Source organism: Cetorhinus maximus, unplaced genomic scaffold (assembly GCF_964194155.1).
Source record: "Cetorhinus maximus unplaced genomic scaffold, sCetMax3.hap1.1 HAP1_SCAFFOLD_2266, whole genome shotgun sequence".
NCBI lineage: Eukaryota > Metazoa > Chordata > Chondrichthyes > Lamniformes > Cetorhinidae > Cetorhinus > Cetorhinus maximus.
In genome coordinates this window covers 24,283-51,151 of record NW_027598205.1, presented here as the reverse complement: position 1 = coordinate 51,151, position 26,869 = coordinate 24,283, and the positions used below count along the sequence as shown (strand labels likewise).

Sequence of the window (26,869 nt, the reverse complement as noted above, 5' to 3'; positions counted from 1 at the left end):
TGTCTCTCTCCCTTCCCACTGTGTCTGTCTCTCTCCCTTCCCACTGTGTCTGTCTCTCTCTCTCGCTTCCCACTGTCTGTCTGTCTTTCTCCCTTTGCACTCAGTCTGTCAGCCTCTCTCCCTTCCCACTCACTATCTGACTCCCTCCTTTCCCACTCTGTCTGTCTGTCTCTCTCCCCACTATCTGTCTCCCTTTCCACTGTCTGTCTGTCTCTCTCCCTTCCCACTGTCAGTCTGTCTCTCTCTCCCTTCCCACTGTCAGTCTGTCTCTCTCTCCCTTCCCACTGTCCGTCTGTCTCTCTCTCTCTCTCTCCCTTCCCACTGTCTGTCTGTCTCTCTCCCTTCCCACTGTCCGTCTGTCTCTCTCCCTTCCCACTGTCCGTCTGTCTCTCTCCCTGCCCACTGTCCGTCCGTCTCTTTCCCTTCCCACTGTGTCTCCCTTCCCACTGTCTGTCTGTCTCTCTCCCTTCCCACTGTCAGTCTGTCTCTCTCTCCCTTCCCACTGTCAGTCTGTCTCTCTCTCCCTTCCCACTGTCAGTCTGTCTCTCTCTCCCTTCCCACTGTCAGTCTGTCTCTCTCTCTCCCTTCCCACTGTCAGTCTGTCTCTCTCTCCCTTCCCACTGTCCGTCTGTCTGGCTCTCTCTCTCTCTCCCTTCCCACTGTCTGTCTGTCTCTCTCCCTTCCCACTGTCTGTCTGTCTCTCTCCCTTCCCACTGTCCGTCTGTCTCGCTCCCTGCCCACTGTCCGTCTGTCTCTCTCCCTTCCCACTGTGTCTCCCTTCCCACTGTCCGTCTGTCTCTCTCCCTTCCCACTGTCCGTCTGTCTCTCTCCCTTCCCACTGTCCGTCTGTCTCTCTCCCTTCCCACTGTCCGTCTGTCTCTCTCCCTTCCCACTGTCCGTCTGTCTCTCTCCCTTCCCACTGTCCGTCTGTCTCTCTCCCTTCCCACTGTCCGTCTGTCTCTCTCCCTTCCCACTGTCCGTCTGTCTCTCTCCCTTCCCACTGTCCGTCTGTCTCTCTCCCTTCCCACTGTCCGTCTGTCTCTCTCCCTTCCCACTGTCCGTCTGTCTCTCTCCCTTCCCACTGTCCGTCTGTCTCTCTCCCTTCCCACTGTCCGTCTGTCTCTCTCCCTTCCCACTGTCCGTCTGTCTCTCACCCTTCCCACTGTCCGTCTGTCTCTCACCCTTCCCACTGTCCGTCTGTCTCTCACCCTTCCCACTGTCCGTCTATCTCTCTCCCTTCCCACTGTCCGTCTATCTCTCTCCCTTCCCACTGTCCGTCTGTCTCTCTCCCTTCCCACTGTCTGTCGGTCTCTCTTCCCATTCCCCACTGTCTGTCTGTCCCTCCCCCTCCTTTTCCACTCTGTCTCACCATTCAAACCAGCCCAGGGCAGTGACTCAACAACGCAACAACTCCCAGTTCGAGGCTGCGCCTGGGCCTGGAGCCTGGGTGCCTTCTTCAGTCTGCAGGGGCTGAGCCGCTGTCCTGGGACACCAATGGAGCTGAGAGGGGAAGAGGGGGGAGCTGGGTGTCCTGCTCCTTTTCTCCCTGCCCAGGGTTGCTCACACTTCACCACCCAATTGGCACCCAGCAGTTTCTCATCCCTGCACTCCTGCTCCTGGATCTCGGGCCGCGCTCTCTCCTCACAGCCTGGGCCTTTGGTGACTGAGGCTCAAGCATCAGAAAATGGTGGCGGCTGGCCCAGAGTGCAGCATGCAGGGGTGTGGGCGGGTGGCCAGATTTCGACAGTTCTCAGGAGATGGGCTGGGAAGTGCAAGGTCTAAAATGGCTGAGACATATGCATTATATGTATGTGATTTTTAAAAAAAAATCTCACTGTAGGCCGGATGAAAAAGTGCAACAGGCAGGATCTGGCCCCTAGGTGGGGGTTCCCCACTCCTGACATAAAGGATTGTTGAAGCATAGGATGCTTTTCCATAAGGACTGGCTGAGAAAGAGACCACAGAATCCTTTATTGATAAATATTGGCAGCATAGGAAGGAACGGGCCATCAGATTAGTAAGGATATTATGGGGAACAGATGTTTAGTTTTAAGTTTAATTCATATTTTTGTATTTGGGTGTTAAGAAAGGTGAAGCCTGGTTTTAGTTTCATTTAGAGGTTTATGTGAGCTGGGTGCCAGGAAATCTGGGGCTCGATTTGTATACATTTCTTTTAATGAGGTTTTACAACCCTTGAAATAAAGAGATGGGTTATCAGGGGGTTAGTAGTTTAGTGAAGTTAAAAAACAAGTAGAAAATAAATTTGCTATTGCCTAGCGACAGGGATCCAGAGACACACAGAGAGACAGGGAAACACAGAAGGCTGGTCTGTTAGTGTGTGTATACCAGAACATGCAGGCTGAAGGTCTAATCTCAAATAAATCCTGCAAGCCTGCTGGGGAACTGAGTTTAAAGAGCCCATGTATTTGCTCTGAAGCTGAAGTAACAGTGAGTTTAGATTGCAGCTTTCTGGTGTCTGAGAGTGAGAGAAACCAGCTGAAGAAAAGCATCTGGTGATTGCTCAGCTATCCACCAGAGGAAAACGGTTTGAAACTGAGCTAACCCAAGCAAGAAACCTTGGTGTTGAGACTGCCAAATCTTCACTGGGGTTTTGTGTCTGTTAGGGTTGTTGGGATAAAAGGATTAGTGTAAGTTTGAATCATTTTCTGGTATCTATACTGCTATTTTTCCAATCTTTTTGTCTAGTATAACATTGTTCATTTTTTCTTGTTTAATAAATGTTTTATTCTTTGTGTTAACAGTATGCTGGCAGACTCTTGTGAATGTGTTCAGTAACTGAACCTCCATAGTCTCTAAAAAATAAATGAAGTTAGGATCTACCAAGCCATGTTTCACTCTGAATTACAGAATGACACATGGCAGAAGAGGCCCTTTGGACCATCGAGTCTGCACCGACACGTGAGAAACACCTGACCTACCTACCTAATCCCATTTACCAGCACTTGACCCGTAGCCTTGAATGTTATGGTGTGCCAAGTGCTCATCCAGGTACTTTTTAAAGGATATGGGGCAACCCGCCTCCACCACCCTCCCAGGCAGCGCATTCCAGACCGTCACCACCCTCTAGGTAAAAAAGCTTTTCTTCACATCCCCCTTAAACCTCCTACCCCTCACCTTGAACTTATGTCCTCTCGTGACTGACCCTTCAACTAAGGGGAACAGCTGCTCCCTATCCACCCTGTCCATGCCCCTCATAATCTTGTACACCTCGATCAGGTCGCCCCTCAGCCTTCTCTGCTCCAAGGAAAACAACCCAAGTCTATCCAATCTCTCTTCATAACCTAAATGTTTCATCCCAGGCAACATCCTGGTGAATCTCTTCTGCATCCCCTCCAGTGCAATCACATCCTTCCTATAATGTGACGACCAGAACTGCACACAGTACTCCAGCTGTGGCCTCACCAAGGTTCTATATAACTCCAATATGACATCTTTGGCAATCTCTTCTTTGCCTCCACCTATCACTGGCCACCTATCCAGCTCTACCTATCCCACCCCCCCTCTACCAGCTTTTATTTCACCTAATTTCTCTACTTCCTTAGTTCTGATGAAGAGTCATACGGACTCGAAACGTCAGCTGTATTCCTCTCCGCAGATGCTGTCAGACCTGCTGAGTTTTTCCAGGTATTTTTATTTTTGTTCCAAAATGACCTCCCTATTTTTGTAATCTATGCCTCGATTGATAAAGGCAAGTGTCCCATATGCCTTTTTCACCATCCCACTAACATGCCCCTCCACCTTCAGAGATCTATGAACACATGCCGAGATCCCTTTGTTCCTCAGAACTTCCTAGTGCCATGCCGTTCATTGAATACTTCCTTGTCAAATTACTCCTTCCAAAGTATATCACCTCACACTTTTCAGGGTTAAAATCTTACAAGGAAAAGTTGAGTAGCGTGCGCCTATATTCCCGAGAGTTTAGAAGAAGAGGGGCTGGACAGATTAGATGCTGAGAGGCTGCTCCCCCTGGCTGGAGAGTCTAGAACTAGGGGATCTCAGTCTTTTGGACTAAGATGAGGAAACTTTTCTTCACTCAGAGGATTGTGAGTCTTTGAAATTCCCTCCCCCAGAGGGCTGTGGATGCTCCGTCGTAGAGTATATGCAAGACTGAGTTTGATAGATTTTTGGACACTAAGCGAATCAAGGGATATGGGGATAAGGTAGGAAAGTGGAGTTGATGTACAAGTTTAGCCATGATCTAAGTGAATGGTGAACAATTTTAAAGGGCCGTATTGCCTATTCCTGCTCCTCTTTATGTGCTTATGTAATCCCACTTATTTGGGGAGAACCTTGGCTTTTATGCAAAATAACTCAAAAACATGGCATTTTTCTTTTTCAGGGAGTTTGGAAAATACAATATGCTTCTACGGTCTTTAAATTAAACAGATTTAATAAATGAAAAACCCTTAGATATTCATTTTACATACATAAAATATGATCTACAAAAATCCAATAGATGGCTGAAAATTCATTTTACTGAAGGATTTTTACAACTAATCTAAATTTTCTGAATCAGAAATATAACAGGTGAAACACTCTCTTTTGCTAACCTTGTAACATCCCAGTTCCTCTCATCTGATACTATTTGCTTCAATCATGTGTCAATAGCTACTACCTTGGAGTTTCAATGTATTATTCCCTTGAGTCAAGATGATGGAGGTGTGGTACAATTCAGGCATTTATGATTAAAGGATTTGATAAGGTAGAGAGAAACTATTTTCTATGGGGGAGGAGTTCAGGACAAAAACAAATGTGTGGTGGCATGCCGGATAATCTTCAAAATTGAAGTAGGCTGTTCAGGGGTCATGTCAGGAAGCACTTATTCACTTAAAGGGCACCAGAAACATGGAACTATTTTCCCCCAAAAAGCTGTTGAGACTAGATCAATTTAAAATATCCAAACTGAAATTGACAGGCAAGGATACTAAGGGTTACAGAACCAAAGTGGGTAAGCGGCTGGTAAGGTAAGATCAGCCATGATCTAAGTGAACGGCAGAACAGGTTGTTGTTGAGCTGAATGGCCTACTTCTGTTCCAATCTTCCCAATTTATAAATCACGGTGCCACTGCATAATTACTCCCATGTAAATGTTCACATTATCTTAAACGGAAAAATATGTCAGAATAATCTCAGTGCACCACAAAGCTCCCTCAGTATTTCTAAACCATGACAATTCATAAGACACTGCAACACATAAGTTGCATAGCAAATGTGGTGCAGACACCTCACCCCCACAGCTACATTCAGCGCCACAGTACTTGCAAAAGGATCTTAACAGCATAGGCAGTAAACACCAACACTTCCAAACCAAAAACAAGACTGGATAATTTGCTCAAGTTTCTAGCTACTGCATCTGCTGCTAGCTGACAGACAATCATAGGTCTCAAGAGTATCCTGCACTATCTTAAAAGTTGTAGCATAGATGTTGATGAGGATCTCACAACAAGAGTAGTGTGATGATACAGAGAAAAAAAGAACACCCTCTTTTTTTAAAGCAAATGTATCAAGGCAAAAGGGTTCACTTCTATGGTTAAAATATTTCATTTGCAGTCTGCTGACACCCACTATCTAGCAACAGGCACGTTTGCTTAGATGAGAAATTGGTGGGCAGCTGGTGCTATGGAATCATGAAGAGTTAGTTCCTGAGTAAGTGTAGAAAAGTGAAGGGGAGGAGAGTAAAACAAAAAAAAATAAGATGAGGAATACAATAAAATAAAAGCTGCCTCACAAATACACCAGCAAACTGGTTTGTGATCTGAGTGAATATTCCAGACACAGGCACATTTCACATTCCGGAAAAAAAATCAAACTGATCAAAGCTGGAAACTTGGTTCTCTCAAGTGAAGCCTTCCTTGCAGATGTTAATTCCGATGCATTTACTTCCTTTCAAATAAGCAATGGGAAACAGAATGGATAAGGAAGATCATGCTGCAGTGGGGCAACATCGGAAAGAAAAGCATTCATGCAGAAATAAAGTAACTTTCGTCATGCAATAGAAAACTGAGGGCGCTTATAAATGCAGTAGCTTCAAAGGAAGCCAAACACTGCTCATTCAGTTTAAGAATAGCTATTGAAAAGGCATTATTTTAAAACCGCCAAGACACATTTGTGATTCATAACAGATAATTCAACTGGACCTGCCCATACAGCATGCAAATTCTAATCACTGATGCTGATTCTGACAATACATAACAAAATCTCTGTCACAGTTGCCCAAAAAATACATAATCGAATACCTTAGTGAACAAAATTGATACATACTATTTAAATAGTTTTCTTTCCAAGAACAATGACCAAAAAAGACCACCCTGTTAAATATTATCAAACTGACTAAAGATACCCACCATGGTTTATCTCTTGTTACTTTGGAAGGAAAGACTGTCTGGTGTTGCTTATTATTGGAGGTATGTAGATTGTCTTTTGGTGACTTGAATGGCTTGGAGTTGCTACCAACTGGGGTATGGCTACTGCAGGCTTTGGATTTCATTGAGACTGGTGATGTTGTGGAATTGGAGGTTGATGAAGCTGGTGAGGAGGTTGCCTTACATGAAGAACCATGTCTCCTTTCTGAAAGCAAAGGCGAGAACAACGATTAGTTGGCAAACTGGATGACACAACTGCAGAAATGTTTGCAATTCATAATTTTTTTTGTAAAAGTTGACATGAACAACAAATCAAAAACGGATCCATTAAGACGCAACCATTGCAAGCACAATTACACCATACACATTTTTTAAGATATGGGTAATATTAGATTTAACTTTCTGTAGCACACACTGATCGATGGACCAGACTGAAAATTATAGTAGATTGGACTATATGGTGACATTCACTGGTTGGTCATACAGCACCACTAATTAGCAGGTTAGTAGATGGAACATAAAACAACAACTTGCATTTATATAGGACCTTTAACATAGCAAAACATCCCACGGTGTTTTACAAGAGCGATATCAATTCAAATTTTGACACTGAGCCACATATGATTATATTAGGCCAGATGACCAAAAGCCTGATCAAAGAGGTAGGTTTCCAGGAGCACCTAAAAGGTGGACAGGTTTAGAAAAGAACCCAGAGCTTAAGAGCCAAGGCAGCCAAAAGCACAGCCACCAATGGTGGGACAATTAAAATTAGGCATGTACAAGATGCTGGAATTAGAAGAGTGCAGGAGACTGCAAAAGCTTGTAGGGAGGTTACAGAGATAGGCTGCGGGAGGCCATGAAGATTTCTAAAAACAAGTTATGAGGATTTTAAAACTGAAGCATTATAAGACTGGGAGCCACTGTAGGTCAGCAAGCAGAGGGGTGGTAGGTGAACAGGAATTTTTGCCAGTTTTAAGATATGGGCAGCAGAATTTTGGATGGGCACAAGTTTATGTAGGATGGATGATGGGTGGTCAGTAATGAGCGCATTGTAATTGTCAAATCTAGAAGTAAAAGCTAGAAGTAGACTAGGCACTGACGAGTAAATGGACAATATTGAAAAACGCACTGGCAAACCTGGTCTGAGTTGATCATAGGTCCAGGATCAAACTGATTAGCGGAATCACTAACAACTGACATTTCAACAGCCAGAATTTGCTTCTATATAGAACCTTTAACATCATAAATGTCCCAAGGCATTTCACAAGGGCATCATAAACCAGCATGTGACACTGAGTCACTTAAGGTGATAGTACGGCATATGGCCAAAATCTTGGTTAAAGAGCTGGGTTTTATTTATTTTTATAAATGCGGGAACAGAGTTTTAAAAAAATTCTTTGATGGGGTGTGAGCATTGCTGGCTAGGCCAGCATCAATTGCCAGGCCAGCATCAATTGCCCATCCCTAATTGCGCTTGAGAGGATGGTGGTGGAGAGCTGCTCGTTGCAGTCCATGTGCTGTAGATACACCTACAGAGCTGTTAGGAAGGGAGTTCCAACATTTTGATCCAGTTACAGAGAAGGAGCAGCAATAGTTCCAAGTCAGGGTAGTGAGTGGCTTGGAGGGGAAATTGCAGGTGATGGTGTTCCCGTGTGTCTGTTGCCGTTGTCCTTCTAGATGGTAGCAGCTGTGGGTTTGAAGGTGCTCTCTAAAAAGCTTTGGTGAGTTGCTGCAGTGCATCTTGTAGATGGTACACACTGCTGGCACTGTGCTTCAGTGGTGGAGGGAGTGAATGTTTGTGGATGGGGTGCCAATCAAGCGGACTGCTTTGTCCTGGATGGTGTCAAGCTTCTTGAGTGTTGTTGGAGCTGCACTCATCCAGGCAAGTGGAGAGCATTCCATCACACTCCTGACTTGTGCCTTGTAGATGGTGGACAGGCTTTGGGGAGTCAGGCGGTGAGTTACTTGCCACACGATTCCTAGTCCCTGACCTGCTCTTGTAGCCACAGTATTATATGGCTAGTCCAGTTCAGTTCCTGGTCAATGGTAAACCCCAGGATGTTGACAGCGGGGGAATTCAGCCATGGTAATTCCACTGAATGTCAAGGGGTGATGGTTAGACACTCTCTTGTGAGATGGCCATTGCCAGGCACTTGTGTGGCATGAATTTTACTTGCCACTTGTCAGCCCAAGCCTGGATATTGTCCAGGTCTTGCTGCATTTGGACATGGACTGCATCAGTATCTGAGGAGTTGCAAATGGTGCTGAACATGGTTCATTGATGATTGCACAATCAGCGAACGTCCCCACTTCTGACCTTATGATGGAAAGGAGGTCATTGATGAAGCAACTGCAGATGGTTGGGCCTAGAGCACTACCTTAAACAGTTCCTGCACTGATGTCCTGGAACTAAGATGATTGATCTCCAACAACCACAGCCATCTTCCTTTGCGTTAGGTATGACTCCAGCCAGCAGCGGGTTTTCTCCCCTGAATCCTATTCAGCACTTCTGGCAGATTGTTGCGAATGCTTCAGCCTTATCTTTTGCATTGATGTACTGGGCTCCCCCATTATTGAGAATGGGGGTATTTGTGGAGCCTCCTCTTCCAGTGAGTTAATTGTCCACCACCATTCGTGATTGGATGTGGCAGGACTGCAGAGCTTCGCCTTGATCCGTTGATTGTGGAATCGCTTAGCTCTGACTATCGCTTGCTGATGCTGTTTGGCACGCAAGTAATCCTGTGTTGTAGCTTCACCAGGTTGACACCTCAATTTTAGGTATGCCTGGTGCTGCTCCTGGCATACCCTCCTTCACTCTTCATTGAACTAGTTGATCCCCTGTTGATCATTGATCCCCTGACTTGGTGGTAATGGTAGAGTGGGGGGATATACTAGGTGTTGAGGTTACAGATTGTGGTTGAGTACAATTCTGCTGCTGATGGCCCGCAGTGCCTCATGATTGCCCAGTCTCGAGTTGCTAGACCTGTTCAAAATCTAACCCATTTAGCACAGCGGTAGTGTCACACAACACGATAAAAGATATCCTCAATCTGAAGACAGAACTTCGTCTCCACAAGGACTTTGCGGCGGTCAATCCTACCGATACTGTCATGGACAAATGTATCTGCTGCAGTGCATCTTGAATATAGTACACACTGCTGCCACTGGCGTCGGTGATGGAGGGGGAGAATGTCTAGATTGATGGATGAGGTGCTGGGCAAGCAGGCTGCTTTAAATTGCACGGTGTCAAGTTTTGTCAGTGTTGTTGGACATGCACTCAGCAAGGCAACTGGAGGGTATTCCATCACACTCCTAATTTGTTCCTTGTAGATGTTGAACAGGCTTCCATGCTGATTACTGTTGCTTTTAGTTTTAGTTTGTTACAGTTAAAGATTTAAAACTTGTCATGTGATCCTTCCAGTCAACCACTGGAATTTTTGATATCTTTTTAAAAGTTATGGGAATCTTAATACTGACAATAGCCTCTATCTGTTGTGTGCATTAATACGGTGCGAACACGATCTAGCAGCCCAAAACTGGCACTGTGGGACATCAATAACAGCAACAGAATTGTATTCAACCACAATTTGCAATCTCATGTCCCAGCATATCCCTCACTCTACCATGACCATCAAGCCAGGGGATTAATGCTGGGTCAATGAGGAATTCAGGAAAGCATGACAGGAGCAGCACCAGGCATACCTAAAAATGCAGTGCTAACCTGATGAGGCTACAACACAAGACCATGGGCATGCCAAACAGCTGAAGCAGCATGCAACAGACAGAGCTAAGTGATCGCACAACCAATGGATCAGATCAAAGCTCTGTAGGCCTGTTGTATCCAGGCAAGAATGGTGGTGGACAATTAAATAGCTAACCTGGGGATGAGGCTCCACAAACATCCCCATCCTTAATGATGGGAGAGCCCAGGCAAGGCATTTGCAGCCATCTTCAGCCAGACGTGTTGAATATATGATCCATCCTGGCCTCTTCCTGAGTTCTCCAGAATCACAGATGCCAATTCCATTCATTCCATGTGATATCAAGAAACAGCTAAAGGTACTGGATATAATGAAGTATATGGGTCCTGACAACATCCCAGCTGTAGTATTGTTCTCCAGAATGAACTGTTCCACTAATCAAGCTATTCCAGGACAGCTACAACACTTGCATTTCTTTAATATGCAAAAACGCCCAGGTATGTCCTGTCTACAAAAAGGACAAATCCAATCCAGCCAATTACCGTCCCATCAGTCTACTCCCAATTATCAGCAAAGTAATGGAAGCTGTCATTGACAGTGCTATCAAGCTGCATTAACTGATCACCAGCCTACCCATTGATGATCAATTTGGGATCCACCAGGGCTAGCTGGCTCTAGACCGTGCTAAAGCCTTGGTCCAAAAATGGACAAACAAGCTTAATTCAAAAGATGAGGTGAAAGTAACTGCCATTCACATAAAGACAGCATTTGACCGAGTGTGACATCAAGGAATTCTAGCAAAATTGAAGTCAATGGAAGTCAAGCAGCAAACACTCCACTAGTTATAGGAAGATGGTTGTAGTTGTTGGAGGCCAATCATCTCAATGCAGGACAAACTCAGGAATTTCTCAGGATAATGACTTAAGTCCAGCTTCAGCTGCTTCATCAATGACCTTCCCTCCAACATGAGGTCAGAAGCAGAGATGTTCGATGATGGTTGCATTGTCCAGTATCATTCGCAACATTCAAGCACGGGCTGATAAGTGGCAAGTAATGTTCATGCCAGACAATGACCATGTCCAACAATGGAGAATGTAAGCATCTTCTCTTGACGTTCATCAGCATTACCATCGCCAAATCCCCCCCATCATCCACATCCTGGGGGCAATCACTGACCAGAAATTTAATTGGACGAGCCATATAAATACTGTGGTTACATGAGCAGGTCGGAAGCTGGGAATTCTGCAGTGACTAATTCATCTCCTGACTCCCCAAAGCCTGTCCCGTTAGGAGTGTTTTGGATTCTCTTCACTTGCCTTGATGACTGCAGCTCCAACAACTCGCAAGAACCTCAGGACAATCCAGGACAAAGCAGCCCGCTTGATCGGCACCCACTATCAGCATACAGTAGTAACTGTGTACACCATTTACAAGATGCACTGCAACAACTCGCCAAGGATTCTTCAACAGTGCCTTCCAAACCTGCTGCTTCTACCACTGAGAGGGACAAGGATAGCAAATGGATGGGAACACCACCACCTGCAAGTTCCCCATCAAACCACACGCCATCCTGACTTGGAACTATCGCTGTTCCTTTACTGTCACAGAGGCAAAATCCTGGAACTCACTCCCTAACAGTAATGTGGATGTATCTACACCACACAGACTGCAGTGGTTCAGGAAAGCAGCTCACCACTGCCTTCTCAAAGGCAGTTAGGGATGGGTAACAAATTCTAGCCTTGCTAGCGATGCTCACATCCCAAAAATGAAAAACTCACTATTTGCCAACCCCATAGCCTTACTCCCACCATTCCTAAACTCTCAAACCACATAACCTCTCTCCTAATGTTCCTGAACCTCATGCTGTTCTCAAACTCCAAACCCTCTCTCTCACAGTTCCTGAGTCCTGTAACTTTCATCCCACTTTTCTGAAGCCCTGCAACCCTATAACCTCCCTATCATTGCGCTTGCAACTCAGTATCCTGTTTCCACCATTTCCACATTCCCACCAGCAGGACTCAAGTATCCAAGCCCTTCCTCTCCTTTTAAGATCCAAGGATCTAGGGTCATCCTCAATAATCCTAGGCTATATTGTTCTTCCGTTGTTCCCTATCCCATTAGATGCCTCCCACTTTTCCCAGACCCCTGGTCCTCTCTCATTATAGTATTAAACCATTTTATAAGAGCATAATAGGAGCAGTAGACCAAAAGGCCACTCAAACCTGCTCCAATATTCAAAACGATCTTGACTCAACTCTACCTTTCTGCCCGCTCCCCATATCCCTAGATTCCGAGACCAAAAATCTGTCTATCTCAGCCTTGAATACCTTCAATGGTGGTGTATCCAAAACCCTCTGAGGCAGAGAATTCCAAAGATTCAAAAGAAATTTCTCCTCATCTCAGTCATAAGTGATTGACCCCTTATCTTAAGGCTGTGCCCCCACATTCTAGATTCCTCAGCCAGGGGAAACAACCTCTCAGTATGTCCTGTGAAGCCCTTTCAAAATCTTGCATGTTTTATGAAATCACCTCTCATTCTTCTAAACTCCAGTGAGTACAGGCCCAAATTACTCAGTCTCTCATCAGAAGACAACCCCCTCATCTCAGGAACCAATTTCCCAATGCTATTTGCTACCTGCCTCTCACCTACCAGTAATACCTTCCCTAATATTTTCCTCTGTATCCTGAAATTTACTGAAAGAAAAGTTAAGAGGTATAAAGGAGTGATTAACAGTAATTAATAGGCATCACATAGTTAAAAGAACATTTACACCTGTAATTCTGAGAATTGACTTTCTTCATATCTACTGTACTTTACGTTGTGTCAATTGGGAGCCAGGCAGTGAGATGCTGTTCTTCCAAAGCTAATGGTGGAGTGGCGCAGCTTGGACAACAACTTTTGGAGACTGGCATTTAACCGTGTAGCTGCTCCTCACCTGAAGTTGCTCTACTTCCATAAGCCTCACCATTATTTTGACAGCAAAATCTAACCCATAACATCATTATCGAGCAGAGAGCAGCATTTCCTCCAACTCACCATCAGCTATGTTATTCAGTGCTTTGTTTGTCACTTCAGATATGAGTCATATTTCCTTTGCTGCAGTCTTAAAGAAAAGTCAGTCATTTAATAATGGATGCTTCTGAATTGTAGCCTATAATTTAAAAGCATTTCCAATCCACACAATTCCTCACAAACAATAAATCCTAAATGATGTGAGGTTCTGTTTAATTAACTATTTGTCTTGTGAGGTTAAAGGGACTCAGCACCATCTCATCAGCAGAATAATATATTGTGCATCATGTGGTATGAAACTTCTATCTTCATATAGTTCCTTGCCTACCTTATTGTGAAGGGAAATCCTCTAGTGAGAACAGAAATGTATGGAATGTATGGACTTTTCACTCATATTTGGAAAGCTTAATTGAAATTTTGTAGAACCTTGACCTGGTCTTATAATATTACATACATTTAATTGTTTAACAGTGAATTAAATGCAATAATTCAGCCCCTCACTTCCCCTTGGTGTCCATTCACTATCCACTGCCCTGAAACAATTCTTTGTATATAATGAGTGCTACAGAAATACAGCTTGCTGCTAAAGAAACATCATGAGCAAATGAACACAAGTTATTTGTCCTCCCTATTCACCCATTACCCCTGTACTGACCTGTGTTAGCTCCTGGTCCACCAAAGCTTCAATTTAAAAATTCCCATCCTTGTGTTCAAATCGTCTCCATGGCCTTCCCCCTCCCCATCTCCAACCTCTTCCAGCTCTATAATACATTGGCACCCTTAAGCTCCTCCAATTCTAGCCTCTGGCCTATCCTTCACTTGCTCCCCACCCCAGCACTGGAATCCATCCCTCCCCACAAGGTCCCAGCCTCTGGAATTCCCTCCCCAAACCTTTCCACCTCTACCTCAACCTTTAATATGCTTCTTAAAACCCACTGGTCAGGTGTCCTCATGCCTCCTTCTTTGGCTCAGTGTCAATTTTTGCCCGATTACATTCCTATGAAAATGCTTTGGAATGTTTTATTATTTCAATGTACAAGTTATTGCTCCTGTTGCCAACAAAACCCAGAAATGGAATTTCCTCATCCACTGTATAAGGCCTTACAATGATCAAAATATTTCAGAACTCAGCTGCTGTTTCTGCTCAACGGAAGTCGCTGGCACTTCGACTTAAGTTTTAAAAAAATCAGAATAACCCCACCATGTGATATAAATTTGAACTTAGTTACCTTTGTTTTCATGTTTTAGCTGGTCTCAGTAGCATTGCTCACAGCAAGTTACACCAATAATGTTTTATAGCAACAAAAACGTTATACCATGCAAATTGTAACCTATTATTCTGCTGCTACGCTGCAGCACATGTGTAAACTGGACTGTCATTTAAACACAACAAAGCCCAATTGCTGTAAATAGGAACATAATGAGACAATTTGAGGTTAATTGCTGGTCTGGGGAGTTTGTGGATATGACCAGCAGGGTGCTTGTAAATTTATGGCACCAGCTCGGATGAAACTAGAATGACATGGCTGCTTTTCACATCTCATATAAGACTTTAATTTCTGGGGGAGTGAGTGGTGCCTCACTCACCACTTTTTATGGTTGGACATATGGGGAATGAGGTGGGGCAATGCAAAAGAATTTTGGAAACTGGTCAAAATATCATTAGGTTTAGGGTAGTTATGGAAAAGGACAAGGAACTGGATGAGGGACAATATCAATGAATTGAAAAGGGATCTGACATAGGTGAAGTGGAAATAAAGATTGGAAGGTAAAACAGTGAATGAGCAACTGGAGGCCTTCAAAGAAGAGGCCGTTCACCTACAGACTGGACACAAACATATGAGGGAGAAGGAAAGGTATCCAAAGCTAGAATTCCATGGATGACTGAAGAAGTGAGATTAAAATGAAAGAGAAACAGACGCTTATGATAATACGATTCAAAATCAAGCAGAATATAAAAAGTGTGGAGGACTGAAAAAGGAAAATGTGTCAGCCTCTATTTTGCATCTGGAATGAAAATTGAGCCCACAAGCTTCAGGGAAGAGTGCTATCACTGAGCCAAGCCAAGCCATGTGTACTATTGGAGATCTCCTGCGTTCTCCACACTTGTAATGAACTTGGAATTTATGAATTGTTGAACTGCTGAATTAGTATTATGGTGTGAACAACGGTATGAGCAAGACAACTAGGGAACTGCTGAGGTAAGTAATAGGCAACAGATTTGGAAAAGAAGCACAACTTAAAATGGTGACCAATTCTGCTGTAACACCTATCATATAAACATGACTTGCAGGGCCAGGGTGACCACTTGTCCCGAATTTTCTGGAACCATCCCATAATTTGGCCTTTTGTTCCATGTCCCGGGTCAGGCTTTCCTGGGACACATTTTGTTCTAAATTTTTTCTTTTGCTGGAGACTATGTTTCTGCCCTTGTGTTGGGCCTGGTCTGATTCTGGGAATGTCCTGTGGCTGACCAGAGGGCACAGGTTACAAGGCGGCACGATCAGAATCGATGCGCGGAGCAACGGGTCTCACCCATCCCCAAGTACTTGCCAGTGCAGCACACTACTGTGCTCTCCACCCAGGCAGCCCGCTCTCACAGGCTCGTGAGTGCCAGCTTACCCCTCCACCCATCCTACTCATATGACAAGGTGTCCGTTAATTCATTCCCCAAGAGTTGGTCACCCTGTGCGGGGCTGATTGTGCAGGCCTACACCTGCAGATTGAGTAAAAATTCCACAAGACTGCTTTGAGATCCAGCAATTAATAACAAAATAAATTAACCAATAATCTAACTATACTGCAGTAGTAAATTAGCTTATACAGTAGTTAGTGGTTCAGAAGGAAACCTCATCAAGATGCAGTGCTGAAACATGAAGGAAGAGGTTCCCCATGGTTACTATTTCTAGTTAATTGTGTAAGTGTGTTAGACAAATGCATTTACAACACAGCTGGAAATAGTGATCAGAGGAAACCTTCCAGCTATTATTACAAAGTCACTAACACACTGGGATAGTTTCCTGCAGCTGCTGCGATTATAATGCCACTAACGCAAAGCATCACTGGAAAAAGTTCCACTATGACTGCAACATTTTCGCAAGAGTGACTATAGCTCACGCTCCTGATCTGACTGCAATATTATTAATACACAACGATCAGAATACACCCTCATGCTTTGATGATAATATGAATAACAGTGACCAGGACAAAGCCCCATGTACTGATTACCTTTCTGTTGGCACACAGGAGAAATCATCCCCCCAGGGGTGTAAGTTAGATAGACTAATTAAAATCAGGTTAATAACAGGAAAATTAGCAGACATCCTTTTAGGCCTTGGACTGGTGCAAAACTGTTTAATGTAATTTGATTGCCAAGTTTCCCAAATCACATTTAGACAATTGTGAGAGATCTCATCGAATGAGGGGGGGATACCAATCACTAATTTTTGCTATTTATCTGTTTCAAAGTTTAAAAATGTCCTGATAAATATTTTTTAAAACTTAATTTTAAACACTGAGAGCCTATGGGACATTCTCTTGGATCCTGAGTTTCTGTTTCTCCCAAACCAGTACCTGCAGTGCAACAACAGCCAAAGATTGAAAGTTATCCTCACATCTGTTGTCCATATATAATACTGAAACCCAAACCAGGATTCTAATAAATAGGAAGTGAGAATCAAGTTAAGGAGTTAGATTGTCAGGCTAGGAAATACATGAACATGAAGGTTACCAGAACGAAAAATATACACAGCTGACAGAATCATCTGGCCGGGGCTCTCGTGCATTTCATTGCAGTACAGCCACAAACCATACTCGTGCCACGGTATACTTTGTCTTCTTTGCAATCACAAGGTGTAGCCAACTTAACATGCTCTAATAAATACTACCAACAAAATAAAGTCTGTAGGGCTACCTGTTCCAAATTAATCACTGGAAAATGTAACCCCCTGCATGTAAACTGCATAAGATAATCATTAACTGTAGCCAATAACTTAAACTACATTTCCTCTCTTACACTAAACAATGAATATTACAAAAATCAACAGAAGCTGGGGTGGGCAGGCGGGGGAGAATTCGAGCCAGTTAGAAGTTTTATTCCTACATTATAACAGTGACTACACTTCAGAAGTACTTCATTAGTTGTAAAGTACTTTGCGACGTCCTGGGTTCATGAAAGGTGCTGCAAAAATGCAAGTTATTTCTCGAATGCTTGTAATACAGAACCCATTTTCTGTTGGTTTAAGTTGCTAAGGCTGTTAACCACAGGTGATTACTTCAATTTCATTGAAATTACAGTCATAGGACACTGATTTCTCAAACTATATTTAACATTTCTGAAACAGATTTCAATCAGTTTCTCTTCCAGGAAACTCATAATTTCAGGGTATTTTGATCTATAGTTATTATTTGTCACAAAATACCCTGGGAACATTTATGCCATGTGGAAAGGAAGTTCTCAGAATTTTTATTTTTGTATCAATGGTACAAATTAAGCATTTTCATTCTGAAAGGTGTTAGAACTGCATGAAGCCCTCTGCAGTTCAACAGCCCAGTAGCATAAATAACAGAGTTTCCTTCCTAACAAATCTGATCACAAGGAGGTCTCTAGAGGGTTCATAGGTAAATGCATTTAGTCACGAAGTCCAAGAGATGTCAGGTTCAATCCCTATGTAGTGTTAGGTTTGCTAACTTCAGCATGGCAACAACTGAGCGGTACAAGAGTATCATTCTCTCCCGAGTCAGAGGGTCATGAGTTTAGTGGTGCCACCTTTCAGAGGAGACGTTCAACTGAGACCTTGTCTACCCCCTCAGATGGACATAAAAGATCCTATGGCACTATTCTCTCTTCGGTGTCCTGGCTAATATTTAACCCTCAACCAACACCTAAAACAGTTTATCTGGTCATTACTGTTTGTGGAAGATTGCTGTGAACAAATAAGCTGCTGCTCTTCCTACATTACAGGAGTGGTTACACTTCAAAAGCATTTATTTGGATATAAGGCACATGGGACATTCTGAAGTTGTGAAAGACATTACAATTTATTAATTTGTTTTTCTTTTTTCCTAATTGGCCTATGTATCCCTTAAGATGGGGTGAGATGGGGTTGGCGCGGGGTGGAGGAGGGGTCAGGTGGGAAAAATAAAAGAATCAGCCACAATTTTCATTTCTGATTTCTATCCAGTGCTCCTGTGTGAACATAAACTGGGCATGGCTGTGATGTTGCCTACAGTCAAGTGACCTGCCAATACTTAGTTTTCAGGCTCCAACCTAAGAGAATGGGCACCAGTGGAGTGTTGAAGCCAATGGAACAGCAGCTCTAACCATGGCTCAGGCCTTCAAAGAAGTGCAGAAGAATGCGAGAATACTGGGGAGGAGATTCGACAAGCTTTGATAAGCAAATGCATTTATAGAACGATGAATGAAACAGCCCGGAGTGGGGGAGGGGGTCATTCGGAACAGCATGTCTGTGCTGACTCTTTGAAAGGGCTATCCAATTCCTTAGCGAAGTACCAGTATCAAGCATTTTGAGGAAAATGGGATCTCAACTCAAGTGAGGAGCTGGTCAGAAGGACAGAAAAGAAAAGATTCGGGAAATAACTGGTACAATTCATCACCCAGTACAAGTGAGTTTCACAAGTTAATGGTTTAGTGATATTGGTAGCAGTAGTGGATTAGTATGCATATCTCCCCAGTCCCTACAAGACCACAAGCAGTCATGTGCACTTCCCCTCCCGCAACTAGGCAGCCAGGAATCAGGTGAATTCCCCAGATGGAGGGAGTGAGAGAGATTGAAAGTCACTGAATGAGTCAGCCCAAGGCTGCTCTCACACACCACCCAGTAGCTGATTCAAGAGCAGCAGTGGCAAAGGCCTGGGAGCACATCACCTACCTTGCCCTTTTGGCCGGGGAATGGTGTGTGGCATGGGGAGACCTAAAAAGAGGGCGAGAAGAAAAAAAATCATTAAAAATGTGAGGGTGAGAGAAACCAAAGGTTTAAACATACTTTTTTGATCCACACATTTATGTAGAGCGAAAAAGTGACAAAAAAAAAATCAAAGAATGACATGTTAAATTACTGGAGTTTTATCATACAGTAAAAATAAATGTTCACAAAAATGATAAACAAGCTCCATTTACAGACATCACACATGTAAAACAACACAAATCCCTTGTCCTGTTGCTGTATAAGCCAGTCAATCAGTGCTGACTCCAGGCTGGCAGGAACAGCACATTATTAGGGCAGAGCAATTGAAGTTGGAATACCTAAACAACAGTTGCAACTCCAGCCTGGCTTTGATAACAGTTACAGGCTGAGCAGAGCAGAAAACTGATTTACAATTTAGTGCAAATCACTTTGATCAGATGACATTCTAGCTGGATTTAAGAACAGTGGACAAAATAGAAAAAAATTGTTTTTTTAAAAAAGCAAATAATTTACTTAACCATTCATAACTAATCATAAAAAATGACTAAATAAATCAAGTATTTTAACTATCTATGTATTAAATAACTTATCCATTAGGAGGTCCACAGAATTAGCATGCTGCCTCCCACCTGAGAGAACTGGCCAGAATTCAAAAGGAAGGCACATTTGCATTGTGCCTTTCACAATCTCAGAAAATCAGATGTTTTACAACTTACCTGGCAGGGGAGAGACCTTGATCACGGTTCTGCCAGGGAAAGGTCGTGAAGCAATGGCTATAACCAATCGAACCCCATACCATGGGGTACCTAACACCATCCGAGTCATAGTGAAGGACAGCGAAGGAGGGGCACCTATGGATCGGGCCTTCTTCACCAAGAGGATCCTGTTAAAGGCGTGTGGATTCGAAGCTGCGGAGGTCTACTGCCTGCAAGACTTCCCCAGCGCTGGATATTTTGACGTGACGTTCAAGCGAGTGGCAGCATGCGTCAAGTTCCTGAGGGTGTTCGAGGAGAAGAGAGACCTGCCGGAGATGAAGATCCTGACGGTGGAGCCGCTCTTTGCTCTGCCGTTGCAACGGGACCGGGTGGTGACGGTGCATCTTTACAATCCCTACGTCCCTGTCACCGACGTGTTCACCTTCCTCACCAGGTACTTCAACAAGGTTGGGAGCTGCACCGAGGTTAGAGGCGCTTTGGGGATCTGGACATGCAAACACCAGGTTAAGGTCACGCTCAAGACTGACGGTAAGGGAGCCATCTTCCACCCTCCTTCCAGATTTGCTATCGGGGGAAGCCGTGGCTACCTTGTCTATGCTGGGAAACCCAAACTTTGTCGCTCATGCGGCAAGGCTGGTCATGTGGCGGCCAACTGCAGCGCCGTCCTCTGCAAGAACTGCAAACAGGAAGGGCACCAGACAAAAGACTGCAAACAGGCTAAGTGTTGCAACCTGTGTGGCAAGGCAGGTCACCTCTACAGGACCTGCCCCAAACGCTGCCGTACTTATGCACAGGCAGCCAAAGCCAACGAGGGGGAAGCAGAAGAAATGCTTTGTGTCACTCCAACCATCAAGGCTCCCAGGGAGAACAACGGGACAAAGAAGGACACTGAGAGAGACAAGGTGGAGGAAAAGATTGAGGCAACAGACAGCCAATCAACAGTACTGCCCCCTGAACCTCCCACTCCTCAGGAGAATGAATCAATGGAGGAGGAGGATGCAGCAGTGGAAAAGCAGCAGGGGGAGTGGCAGCTGGTGAAGAGAGCCAAAAGGAAGAAGGGGCTAAGAAGGGACCAAGCCATTTCCCAGACAAGTGGCAAGAGGCGTCTCCCATCCGAACCGGATGACGAGGGCAGCTGCTCTTCGGACGAAGAAGTGCCAGGGCGGCACCGACAGAAGAAGCGGCAAAGCTCTAGGGAGTTGGAGGTCGAGACACCCGAGCTCAAGAACATTGGAGACAATGAGGAGACCAGCGCACCCCAACTTTGCCTACAACCCGAAGAGGCCAGCGCACCACAGCCCCAGGAATCTGGGAGCAGTGAGATGCTCAGCGCACTCCAGCTCCAGGAAGCCGGGAGCAGCAACGCCCTAGAGGGGGAGAGGATTGGATAAGCTTCTCCAACGAAGGTCATTTCAAATCCCGCTCTCTGTACGAACCCCCAGATGCCACCTGAGCAGAACACTGCCAATGGGGAGTTTCAGGACAGTTTCCTCAGCCCATCCAAAGTGAGGAAATTTGAGCACACTATGGGTATGAAGGAGCAGACTAAAGGTCTGGGGCTCTCAGAGACAACAGGTTTGGTAAGAGAACCAATGCTTTAAAATGGGTTTAAAGATTGAATCCATAAATGTGCGTAGCATTAAATCTACTACGCGATGTGTTGCGACCTTGGACTACCTTGCCAAGGTCAAAGCTGACCTGTTGTTTCTGCAGGAGTGTGCGATACCGACCTCAGCTCCTACAGGCAATGGTCACGATGGTGGTCCCATGGGCCATCGATCTGGTCAGGAGGAAACGACTCTCGTTCCTCTGGCCTGGGTATTCTGCTGTGGGGAGGCAACTTCACCATCTCCGAGGTTAAGGAGGTGGTGGGCGGGCGCCTCCTCGTAGCAGACATAATGTACAAGAATGCTCCACTCCGGTTAATTAACGTGTACGCCCCGTCACAAGTGGCCGAGCGGCTGGAGGTTTTTCAGCAGCTCCCACTGCTGCTGGCGACCTCCAGGCCGGTCATTCTGGGCGGTGACTTCAACTGCATCATCGATGCGACTGGACGATCCAGCAGGGCCGACAGCAGATTGGACGCTACGTCCAGATCCCTGATGGAAACAGTTAACGATGTCAAGCTGCACGACGTCTTCAGCAACCCTGCAGACGGAGTGCAGCGTAGATACACCTGGTCGTGGCCAGACGGGTCCATCCGTTCCAGGGTAGACTTCCTGTTTGTGTCCCGTGCATTCTCAGTCAGATCCACCGACGTCAAGCCGGTGTTTTTCTCTGACCGCTGCCTCCTACTGGCTGACTGCCACTTAGAGAAGGACCAGAGGGTGGGCAGGGGGGCATGGAAGCTAAACGTGCAACTGCTGACCCCAGAGAACATTGAGGAGCTCAAGAGGGATTACAAAGGTTGGAGAACCGTGAAACCCCTCTTTGAGTCCCTGACACACTGGTGGGAAGCGATCAAGGGAAACATCAAGAGGTTTTTCATCCTCAAAGGCACCCAGAAAGCTAGAAAGGAACAGAGGGAAATGTCCTGACTCCAGAAACACATGCAGAATCTGCTCCGGCTGCAGTCGATGGGGGTCGATGTCAAGGAGGAACTCCAAGAGGTGAAGAGCCAGCAAGCCTCGCACTTTGCCTCGGAGGCCTCCAAGATCATCTTCCATTCCAGAGTCTGCACCGTGGAGCAGGATGAGATGTGCTCACATTTCTTCTTCCAAAGGGTACACAGAGAGAGCTCTGTGATCAGCAGCCTGAAGGAAGAAGACAGCTCAGTAAAGTCATCACAGTCCGACATTTTGAGGATCAGCAAATCCTTTTATGCCGGATTGTATGACATAAAGCCCACAGACAGCACGGCCTCCCAGTCCTTCCTGTCCTCTATCACGGAGGTCTTAGGCGACAGTACACGGGAGAGCCTGGACAAACCGCTAACTCCTGACGAACTGACTAAGGCCCTTGAGTCCTTCGAGAAGAGTAAAACCCCCGGAAGCGACGGCTTGCCGGCGGAGTTCTATTCGGCTCTGTGGGTCTGGATCGGCCCGGACCTGCTAGAAGTGTACGAGAGTATGCTCCTGGCCGGCAGTATGTCAGAATCCATGAGGAAAGGCATTATCACCCTCATCTACAAGCACAAGGGGGAAAGGCAGGAAATTAGAAATTGGGGACCCATTTCACTGTTGAATGTGGACTATAAGATTCTGTCCAAGGTCATCGCCAATCAGGTCAAATCCGCTCTGGAATTAGTGATCCACCCCGACCAGACCTGCACTGTGCCGGGCAGGAAGATCTGACAGCCTCGCGCTGCTCAGGGATACGATTGCCTATGTACAGGACAGGGGTATGGATACCTGCCTCATCAGCCTGGATCAGGAGAAGGCCTTTGACAGAATATCGCACACCTACATGGTGGATGTGCTCTCCAAAATGGGGTTTGGGGAGGGAATTCGCAATTGGATCCAACTGCTCTACACTAACATCAGTAGCGCAGTCTCAATCAATGGGTGGGAATCAGATAGCTTTCCGATTAAATCTGGAGTCAGGCAGGTCTGTCCTCTCTTGCCTGTTCTTTTCGTGTGTTGCATAGAACCCTTTGCTGAGTCCATCAGGAAGGATCCGGGCATAAGAGGAGTGACGATCCCAGGCAGTGGAGGCACTCAGATCAAAGCCTCCCTGTACATGGACGATGTCGCCGTCTTCTGCTAGGATCCGCTGTCGGTGCGCAGACTGATCCACATCTGCGACCAGTTCAAACTGGCCTCGGGAGCCAAGGTAAATCGTGGGAAGAGCGAGGCCATGTTCTTCGGGAACTGGGCTGACCGATCCTTTGTCCCCTTCACTGTCAGGGCTGACGGCCTGAAGGTGCTGGGGATATGGTTTGGAGGGACCGGGGCATGCGTTAGAAACTGGAAGGAGCGAGTGTCTATGGTGAAAAGGAAACTGGGCATGTGGGAGCGACACTCCCTCTCCATTGCGGGTAAGAACCTGGTCATCAGGTGTGAGGCACTCTCGCTGTTGCAGGTCTGGCCCATTCCACACTCCTGCGTGGTGGCGATCACCCGAGCCATCTTCCGCTTTATCTGGAGGTCGAAAATGGATCGTGTCCGCAGGGACGCGATGTACAAACCTCTAGATAAAGGGGGAAAAAACGTGCCCAACATCGCCCTCATACTGATGGCCACCTTTGTGTGTGGCTGCATCAAGCGTTGCGTAGACCCTCAGTACGCAAACACCAAGTGTCACTACGTGCTGAGGTTCTACCTGTCCCCGGTGTTGCGAAGGATGGGTTTGGCCACGCTGCCGCGGAACGCTCCAAGTAGTTGGACCGTGCCGTACCACCTGTCCCTTGTGGAAAAATTTATGCAGAGAAACACCTTTGACCACAAGTCCATCAGGCAGTGGTCGGCACGTAACGTCTTAAAGGCCCTGAGGGAAAAGGAGAGGGTGGATCCTGTGGGATGGTTCCCCGAGCTGACTGTCAAAGTCATTTGGCAGAATGCCTCATCGCCAGAACTTTCCAACAATCACCAAGACGTAGCTTGGTTGGTGGTGAGAAAGGCCCTCCCCGTCAGATCCTTCCTACACGTCAGGAGTCTCACCCCCTCGGCACGTTGCCCTCGAGGTGGCTGTGGTGGGGAAGACACCGTTGTTCACCTCCTTGTAGATTGTGCCTTTGCAAAGAAGGTCTGGAGAGAGATGCGGTAGTTTCTGTCGAGGTTCATCCCAAGCAGTTCTGTGACACAGGACTCTGTGCTCTACGGGCTGTTCCCAGGGACACATACCGAGACAAACATCAACTGCAGCTGGAGGATCATCAACTCGGTGAAAAACGCTCTTTGGTCTGCCCGAAACTTGTTGGTCTTCCAGCGCAAAGAGTCGCCCCCGACCGAGTGTTGCAGACTGGCACATTCCAAAGTCCAGGACTACGTGCTGAGGGACGCACTAAAGCTTGGGGCAGCCGCCGCAAAGGCGCAATGGGGAAGGGTCGCTACCTTTCTGCCACAGTGCACCGAGGGACTGGGAACTGTGTAGAGCTCCTCAGGCTGTACAGCTCAAAATGAATGTCTGCAAATGATTGTAATATTCATTGTTTGTACTGATGCACCTTCTGACACATGTTGTAAAAGTTGAACCTGATTGTACTTTCGTGATGGTGATTTTGAAATGGTTTGGAATGTTGTTGAAGATATTTTATGAATAAAGTATATTTTTGCAAAAAAAAAAGTACTTCTTGAGGTGTAGTCACTGTTGCAATGTAGGTAATGCAGAGCCAACTTATACAAGCAAGCTCCTACAAACAGTAATGAGGTATGACGGATCAGCTGTTTTAAGTGTTGGTTGAGGAATAAACGTTCCCCAGGACACTGGGGAGAACACTAATGCTCCTCTTCAAATAGTGCCGTAGGATTTTTTTTACATCTTCTGCAGAGGCTGACAGGGTCTAAATTTAAAATTTCACCTGAAAGGCATTGTCTCCAACAGCGCAGAACTCCCTCAGTAATTACACTAGAGTAATAACTTGGTTTGCGTGCTCAAGTTTCTGCATTGGGTCTTTGAATACAAGAGTGTCATCATGGGGACATGGCTGAGGCCCGCTAAGTTCAGGGTGAGTGATGAGATAAAATTTTAATCTTGAGCACTTTTAATAACTTATGTGGAATGATTAAAGACCTTTACTCTGCTGCACATATTGAAACATCAGCCCTATACCTCTTGCTGCTGCTCAGCCCAAGTTTTCTTAAACCCAATACTATTCCCCATAGGCATCAGGCACAAGTGGAGCTCATGAATCTGGCAGGAACTCACCAGACCCAAGGGTCTACCCTTCCACAGGTACAATGCGAGTTGGGTTGGTTACAACAGGGTGAACAAACATTCAAAAAAAAACACAATGGCTTGCATTTCTACGTCCCAAAGCACTTTACAGCCACAATATTTGAAGCCTAGTTGCTGTTGTAATACAAAAAAGACAGCAAATTTGAAAACAGGAAGCTCCCACAAACAGCAATGAAATGAATGACGAGATCATCTGTTTTTGTGATGTTGATTGAGGGATAAATATTGGCTAGTATTATAGCACTCTTCTTCAAATAGTGCCATGGGATCTTTTAGGTCCATCTGAGGGGAATGAAGAGGAGGTTTAACCTCTCACCCAAAGGACGGCACGTCCGATAGTGCAGCATTCCATTAGTACCTAACTGAAGTGCTAGCTTAAGAATGTGACTCCACAGCAAAATAACAGCACAAGATGTTGAATCTGATAATGCAGTAAGGAATGTGTGACCTCTGCAAACCATAGGAACTTTTAATATATATTGATTCAGCAGTGGTGCAACAAACTTGAACAATATGCACCACTAAAGTACAGGGACAGGTATCTGGTCATTGGGCTGCCAATTTCAGACCCGCTACTGTGGTGAGGTATTAAGTGGAGGTTGGGTGTGAAAAATCACATAGCTGAAATATCCAACAAAGGGCTACATCAAGAAGTGGAAGAATTTCTGAATATGGCAGTGCTTTCTAAGGGTGCAGACTAATATGGTGCATTGAAAACTAGCCATATTCACATTACAAGGTTAAGTTCTGGAGCAAAACTGTTCCATTCAAATACAAAATCTAGTGTTAACCTACATTATCAAATATCGCTGATGCCAAACTTCATTCTGTCTATCACGGCTTGATCTTGCGGGTTGCAGCACGATCAGTGCAGAGTGCTTGTGACAATCTAAATGACAGGATCTGAAGGTATTTTATTTTAAGTTAGCCTCCAAATGCTTAGTATAAGTTTTTACAATTTTTCCTGTGCAGGAATAGTTTAACTGTAGAATTAACTTTTTAAAAAAATAAGATAGGTATATAGATATTGCTACACACAATGGCTCACCAGTGGAAAGTGAAAGAGCTGCAATAGATCGATTCAATTTGCTTTGACATCACTTCTCAGCCACAATACCTCAACTGAGAGGAACTAGAATAACAAGATCATGAAAACACTGTCACCTCTAAGTTACACACAATCCTATTGCCCTTTATACTTGTACAAAGTCTTGGAATTCCCATTTAATACAATTAAACACTGCAGCGGTTCAAAAAGATTTACCAGCAACTTCTCAGAGCAACCAGAGATGGG

General features: G+C 45.3%; 1 long non-coding RNA gene across 1 annotated transcript; it reads right to left on the bottom strand.

The window, feature by feature from the left end:
• Positions 1-2,706: 2,706 nt before the first annotated feature.
• LOC144677160 (uncharacterized) lies at positions 2,707-19,032 on the bottom strand. The gene is made up of 3 exons (XR_013575553.1): positions 18,989-19,032; positions 6,366-6,588; positions 2,707-5,121 (listed from the first exon to the last, which is right to left on the bottom strand). It is a non-coding gene; the product is annotated as an uncharacterized LOC144677160 (long non-coding RNA).
• Between the last annotated feature and the right edge of the window lie 7,837 nt (positions 19,033-26,869).